The sequence below is a fragment of the Garra rufa genome, chromosome 19 (assembly GCF_049309525.1).
Source record: "Garra rufa chromosome 19, GarRuf1.0, whole genome shotgun sequence".
NCBI classification, from domain to species: Eukaryota; Metazoa; Chordata; class Actinopteri; order Cypriniformes; family Cyprinidae; genus Garra; species Garra rufa.
Window position 1 is genome coordinate 3,189,671 of NC_133379.1, and position 7,884 is coordinate 3,197,554.

The following is a 7,884-nucleotide window of genomic DNA, read 5'->3' on the forward strand; positions in this document are numbered from 1 at the left end:
AGTTAGGCCACTGCTGCCAAATGTAAATGTATAGAGCGTATTAATTTGGTCATAATCGCATCATCCAGATATTTAGGTTAGGTGGTAGTGGCACTTGTGCATCATGCTACAGTCTGTCCTAGTATGAGTTACACATTTTAGTGAGAAATTGCTGAAATCAAGGGAAAGTGCAGACCTTTACATAGGTTTGTGTTAAACCACAAACCAAAACTCAGCTACAGAATTAACGGGAATTCCAAGGTACTCAGTACAATGACTACAGAAATGAAAATGCATAACGTGAAAAAAGGTATTAAATTAAAGCCAAATGCCTGCTTGTATTTTCATAACATGATTAAATAGGACAAACTGAATAAGTTAACTTTAAGGGTAAACAGCTGAATGTCAGTATGAAGATTTTCACAAACTCACAAATTTTGTAAAGTGTTCATAATTACTCTAACAACTATCCATTCAGATCCTTCCTCTGAATCAATGTTCAAGTCAGTCACTGCGTTATATTGATAAATTACTGAACGTTAAGTGTCTTTCAAAGCCCCAAAATAAGCAAGCCAGAAAGCAACAGTGGCAAGCAACAAACTAACTTGATATTACATTGGGTGTTGTGGTAAGTGTTCATGGCTTCAGTTGCCCTAATAATGCAGACTATCTCTTAAGGGATCTGAATTGTAGAAATATGATAGTGTGTTATGTGAATGCTTTGTTAAAGTCGTTAAAGAGGCAGAGTGTGTTTGCATCTCAAATAACACTAGGAAGACTGTTCCAGAGTTAAATAGGAAAAGGTCTACTGCCTGCAGTCAATTTTTGATATTCTAGGTATTGTCAACTGGACAGAATTTTGTCCATTTATAGCTACTTCATTTATAGCTACAAATTTGATATCTGTTTTGAATAGCAATTGAAATGCAATTCTACTAATGCCAAAATAATTTTTGAGTCTATCCAAGAGAATGTTGTTGTTGATAGTATCAAAGCCAGCACTAAGGTCCTGTAATCCTAATAGAGAGATGCAACCATGATCAGAAGATCAAATCTTTTATAACTTTGTACAAATAAGTGCAGTTTCAGTGCTATGAAATGATCTAAACCCTCACTGGAATTCCTTGCTGATACCATTTCTTTCTAAAAATGTTTGATAGAAAAGGGGGATTTAAATTGGTCTGTAATTAACTCATTCTGTAGAATCAAGTCGTGGTCTTCTTAAAAAGAGGCCAAACTTTTTTAGACATATCCTAATAACAATGATGAATTAGTAATATTAAGATGATGTTCTATGACATCTGGGAACATCTCTTTTTTAGTAACTTGGTAGGTATAGGGTCTAAAACTTGTGTAATTGATTTAGATGATTTAACGAGTATAGACAGTTCTTCCTCTCCTATAGCAAGGCATAACCAAAACTGTTCCTCCAGTGATTGTCTGGCATAAGTTCATGCTGACAATGAGGGGGAAGTTTATCTGACCATTACGTATCAAATGTATCCACAATAAAGATTTATTCTCAAACCACTTGTTAATATCTATTGTACCTATGTCATTTTTATTCTTGTGTATAGTTTCATCAGTTCCTTAAATGTTAATTAATGATGCCATAAAAACTTCATTTTATTCATCATTAACAGTAACACCTCTATAAAAGCCCATTTATAAAAGGGTGAACAGTGACTTCCTTATCATAACACAGAAGAGTAAATGAATAGGCTAAATAAAGCATACACTGCATTTAACTTGTGAGTTAGAGCTGATGCTCACACCGGTGGTCACACATAGAAAGACAAAGTGCTTTTAGAGATAAAATTGTAACCATACAGCCGCCCGCTACAGTATCGCATCAGATAATGCGCTGTAGATCTCCTGAGGAACAATTCCACTCATTCTCTATTATAGGAGAGGAAGAATTGTATAAACTAGTTAAATCATCTAAACCTACAACATGCATGTTAGACCCTATTCCATCTAATCTACTAAAGGAGGTATTTCCAAAAGTCATAGATCCTCTTATAAATATTATTAATTTGTCATTATCATTAGGATATGTCCCCAAAACCTTCAAACTGGCTGTTATTAAGCCACTCATTAAAAAAAAAAAAAACACAACTTGACCCCAATGAATTAATTAACTACAGACCAATTTTAAATCTTCCTTTTCTGTCAAAGATACTAGAAAAGGTAGTATCCTCACAATTATGCTCCTTCTTAGAGAAAAATTTTATCTGTGAGGATTTCCAGTCAGGTTTTAGACCATATCATAGTACTGAGACTGCTCTTATTAGAGTTACAAATGACCTGCTCTTGTCAACCGATCGTGGTTGCATCTCCCTATTAGTGCTACTGGATCTTAGTGCTGCATTTGATACTATTGACCACAACATTCTTTTAAATAGACTTGAATATTATGTAGCCATTAATGGTAGTGCACTGGCATGGTTCAAATCGTACTTATCAGACCGTCATCAGTTTGTGGCAATAAATGAAGAGGTATCATTTAAATCGCAAGTGCAGTATGGAGTACCTCAAGGCTCAGTACTAGGGCCATTACTTTTTACGCTTTACATGTTACCCTTGGGAGATATCATCAGGAAACATGGTGTTAGCTTTCATTGTTACGCTGATGATACTCAGCTCTATATTTCTTCGCAGCCCGGCAAAACATATCAATTAAAAAAACTAACAGAATGCATACCTGATATTAAAAAACTGGATGGCGAATAACTTCTTACTGTTAAATTCTGAAAAAACAGAGGTGTTAATTATTGGACCTAAAACCTCCACAAGTAATAACCTAAAACACAGTCTAATACTAGATGGCTGCTCTGTAAATTCGTCGTCATCACTTAGGAACCTAGGGGTCCTATTCGATAGCAATCTCTCCTTTGATAATACCTAGAATATCAAAATCAACTGCGGGTGGCAGATAATTTTCTTATCTAGCGCCTAAACTCTGGAACAATCTACCTAACACTGTTCGGGAGGTAGACACAATCTGTCAGTTTAAATCTAGATCAAAGACACATCTCTTTAACCTGGCTTACACATAAAACATTAACACATTCCTATAACTCAAATCCATTAAAGGATTGTTAGGCTGCATTAATTAGGTCAACCGGAACTGAAAACACCTCCCATAACATCTCATGCACTCGTTGCATCGTAAAAAGAATGGCATCTATGCTAATATTAGTCTGTTTCATTCTTATTCCGAGGTCACCGTAGCCACCGGATCCAGCCTGTATCCAGATCAGATGGTCTCTGCAGTCCCCCAGATCCAGTCCGTACCCAGCTTAGATCATGGATCACCACCTGGAGATGACTTCAATAGCTGTGGATGTCAACCAGATGAGCTCCAGAGATGGATCATCAATGAAGACCTCGCCAACCTAGACGGCCATCGGTGCTACACCACGGGATCCTGACAAGTTCTCTACAATCAGACATTGGTACAAACTGCTGGTTTCGTCTGGCCAGAGGAGAACTGGTCCCCCGACTGAGCCTGGTTTCTCCCAAGGTTTTTTCTCCATTTCTGTCACCTGTGGAGTTTTGGTTCCTTGCCGCTGTCGCCTCTGGCTTGCTTTGTTGCTTAGTCCAGCGATATATTGTATACTATTTGAACTGAACTGGATGATGATATCACTGAATTCATTGATGAACTGCCTTTAACTTAAAATTGATTATTTACAATAATGCGTTACTTACACACTATGGTGCTGTTTAAATACTGTGCAGTTGCTTTGACACAATCTGTATTGTTAAAAGCGCTATATAAATAAAGGTGACTTGACTTGACTTATTCGGTCCTGTTTACATAGAGTTGCTGCTAGAAAAGCACTTTTTCTTCTGTTATTTGTCTTGCTAGTGTTTTGATTAAATTGTAGTTTTTATTGCACTTATTAAAATTAAAAACTGAGCTGACGGCCAAGGGAAGCTTTTGTTATTCATATCGTTCCCTTCCTGAGCAATTAAAAGTGCGAAGTTTGTTGCATTCGAGTTTCGTTTTGAGCCATTTTGCGTGAGTGCGATACATTTGCGGCTGGCTGAGCCTAGGAGGCGTCCCTAGCTGTTATCAGTAAAGCATTGTTTGGTTGTGTATTTAACTGCGTCATGAAGCGTTCAGCCTCCTCGCGTGAAGACCGACGAGAGTAAAGACCTGGGACTTTTCCTGTGCGACTAAACCCGAGCAACGACACCGACAACGCACTTAAGTACTGCTTTCCTTTATTTCACTCTTCTTTCTGTCCTCCTCTATCATGTGTTTCCAATTCATTCCGGTGGTCTCTTCACATCGCTCTAACATCACACGCACACATCGACGCTATCTTTCTAATCTGCGTCCTATCAACACCTCTTCCACTGAAACTTTCTCTTTCATAGTTGGACTCTGGAACTGTCAGTCAGCTGTCAACAAAGCTGACTTCATTTCGGCATTTTATTTGCAATCTGGCCTGAGCATTCTAGGTTTGACTGAGACCTGGATTCGTCCAGAAGACTCTGCAACCCCAGCTGCTCTTTCTAATAACTTTTCCTTCTCTCACACCCCTCGTCAGACTGGAAGGGGCGGTGGAACTGGATTGCTCATTTCTAACAACTGGAAATACTCAACACATTCTCTTCTATGCAATTATAATTCATTCGAATCTCATTCAATCACTGTAACATCTCCTATCAAACTCCATGTTGTGGTAATTTACCGCCCTCTTACTCAACTTGGCATCTTCTTAGAAGAGCTGGATGAGCTGCTGTCCTCATTTCCAGAGGATGGCAGTCCACTTCTAGTCTTTGGGGACTTTAACTTCACCTCAACAAACCCTATGCTGCAGACTTCCATTCACTCCTAGCTTCATTTGATCTAAAACGCATTATCACTACATACACTCATAAATCCGGCAAACAACTTGACCTCATTTACACACGCAATTGTATTACAGACAACGTCTCGGTCAAACCCCTACACATCTCTGACCACTTCTTCATTACACTTAAGGCGAGACACGGCAGGCAAAAACATCGTTTTTTTTTTTATTGGTCAATTTTGAGATTTTTGGATATTTGTCTTCAATAACATGTCTTCTTTTAGACTTGTGGTGAAAAAAAGTCCGAAATACACATTTAGGTCTTTATTTTACTGCACTTTGTCTGTTTGCGTCTGTAGATTTCTCATAAATTCAACAAAAGTTGGCGTTCTAAATCAACATGCTGCTCCGCAATCTCTGCCTGTACCCAGTCATCACCTACACTGCTGGAAAGCTCTCTCTCTTCTGTACAATGCTGTCGGATCCAAATATGGTTATTTCCTTTTTATCAGCAACCAATCGTGAAAGTAAAAGAGGGGATTTAACTCTAAATGCGCAATCTCATTGGCTGAAGATAATTTCTGACAACGTGATTCGTTCACAATCGTCACATGGTATGCTTTGACGCTTCCTTGTTTGGTTTAGCTTTCCGCGCGTATCTTTTGAGTGAATGAATGAAAATGACTTTGCGTCAATCATCGAAAAGAGTACAGCAGTTGTCACTTGCAAGGGGGAAAAGGTAAATTAGTAATGGATTACCCAGTGAAATGCCCTCGGGAAGCTCATCTGAACGTAAGCTGTTGATGGGAAACCAGGGTGGTTTAGATATAAGCCAATCTATAAATAAAGTGCACTCTACACAACAGTGGCTGCTTGTTTATGTATTTGTGGTTCTCTGTGGTTAGTTGAAGGTCTTATTTGGCAATGTTGTTTTATTCAGTTGTCACTGTTCATGGTCTACATTGTTATAAACAATTACTTGGCCAGTTGTTTTGCTTGTTAGCAACGTTTTCATATAAAAATGTGTGGAATTTTTACAATATAAATTTTTAAATCCCATTTTCTCAAAATGACTTTTCTCTCATACTCCAAGTCTGAAATCTCCACTTCAGTAGCACCTATATACACCAAACTTTGCAGTCTTGTACCTAGTTATATTATGAAGACATTTACAGAGGGATTTGTAAATATATTATTCCTAGCCTGATTTATATAACATTTTATTCCAAAAAACATGTCGAAAATACATTTTTTAAGGCTATTGACAGTATATTCTGATTTACAGGATAACAAAAGTAGATATCCATAAATCCCTCTGTATTTTTTTTCCATCTAATATGTGAACACAATGAAAAAATAATTTTGAACCTGGCTTTATCCAATTCTGAGATTTTGTTTTTTAAAATATAGGCAAATTAACGCATATTTAATTAGATAATGCCTAATTTGCATATTTAAACATAACATTACAGAAACTTTGTAATACATTTTTTTCTCATCTTAATGTAGGTAATCAACTGGGAAAGTTTCATGGTGATATCTGCTAGTTAAAAATTTTACCCTATTCACCTGTAGTGTCTCGCCTTAACCTGCATCTTGCCATTTGTGCGCCCCCCTCTATCTGTTACTTTTAGACAAAACCTACACTCTCTCTCACCCTCCCACCTTTCTTCCTTAGTGTCCTCCTCTCTTCCCTCTCCAACCCACTTCTCATCCCTGGACACTAATGCAGCAACCGACACCTTATGCTCCACTCTTACTTCTTGTCTTGATGATATATGCCCTCTCTCCTCTAGGCCAGCATGGGCTGCTCCTTCGAACCCTTGGTTATCCGATGTCCTTCGTGAACATCGGTCCAAACTTAGGGCAGCCAAGAGAAAATGGCACAAATCTAAGGATCCATCAGACTTGAGTATGTATCGGTCTCTGCTTGCATCTTTGTCAACTCAAGTACATACTGCCAAATCTTCATACTTCCACAACAAGATCAACAATGCTCCGGACCAACGCAACCTTTTCAAAACTTTTAATTTACTGCTTTGCCCCCCTCCACCACCTCTCACAACTTCTATAACAGCTGATGATTTCGTCACATTCTTTACAGACAAAACTACATCTATCAGTAGTCAGTTCTCAACTCCACACATACAGGAACTAAAATTGACCACACTCACGGCTGGAAATCCCCTCTTCTCCTTCTATCCCCAGTCTGAGGCAGAAGTATCCAAACTTCTCATCTCAAGCCATCAGAAGACATGTCCTTTAGATCCTATCCCCTCACACCTTCTCCAAGCAATCTCTCCTACGATCCTACCAGAACTCACACACATCATTAACACATCACTTCTCACAGGCATTTTTCCCACTACATTTAAGCAGGCCCGGGTAAGCCCACTGCTCATAAAACCTACACTTAACACTTCACTTGTAGACAACTACAGACCTGTCTCTCTCCTTCCATTCATAGCAAAAACTTTGGAACGAGCTGTTTTCAAACAGCTATCTTTATTTCTCTCACAGAACAATCTACTGGATGCTAACCAGTCAGGGTTCAGGAGTGGCCATTCAACCGAGACTGCGCTACTGTCTGCCACTGAAGCCTTGAGGACTGCAAAAGCTGATTCCAAATCATCAGTACTCATTTTGCTGGACCTATCTGCAGCTTTTGACACAGTGAATCACCAGATCCTCCTGTCCACCCTCTTGTCGTTGGGCATCACAGGGACTCCACTTCGCTGGTTCAAATCCTACCTCACTGGTAGGTCTTTCAGAGTTGACAGGGGAGGGGAGGTATCCAAAACCCATCAACTGGTCACTGGGGTTCCTCAGGGGTCAGTTCTTGGACCCCTCCTTTTCTCCGTATACACTACATCGCTGGGCCCCATCATACAGGCACATGGCTTCTCCTACCATTGCTATGCCGATGACTCACAGCTTTATCTTTCATTCAAACCTGATGATACATCAGTAGCTGCACGGATCTCAAGCTGCCTGGCGGATATCTCTGCATGAATGAAAAAACACCATCTACTGCTCAATCTAGCAAAGACTGAGCTGCTTGTCTTTCCTGCCACTCCAAATCTTCAACATGACTTCT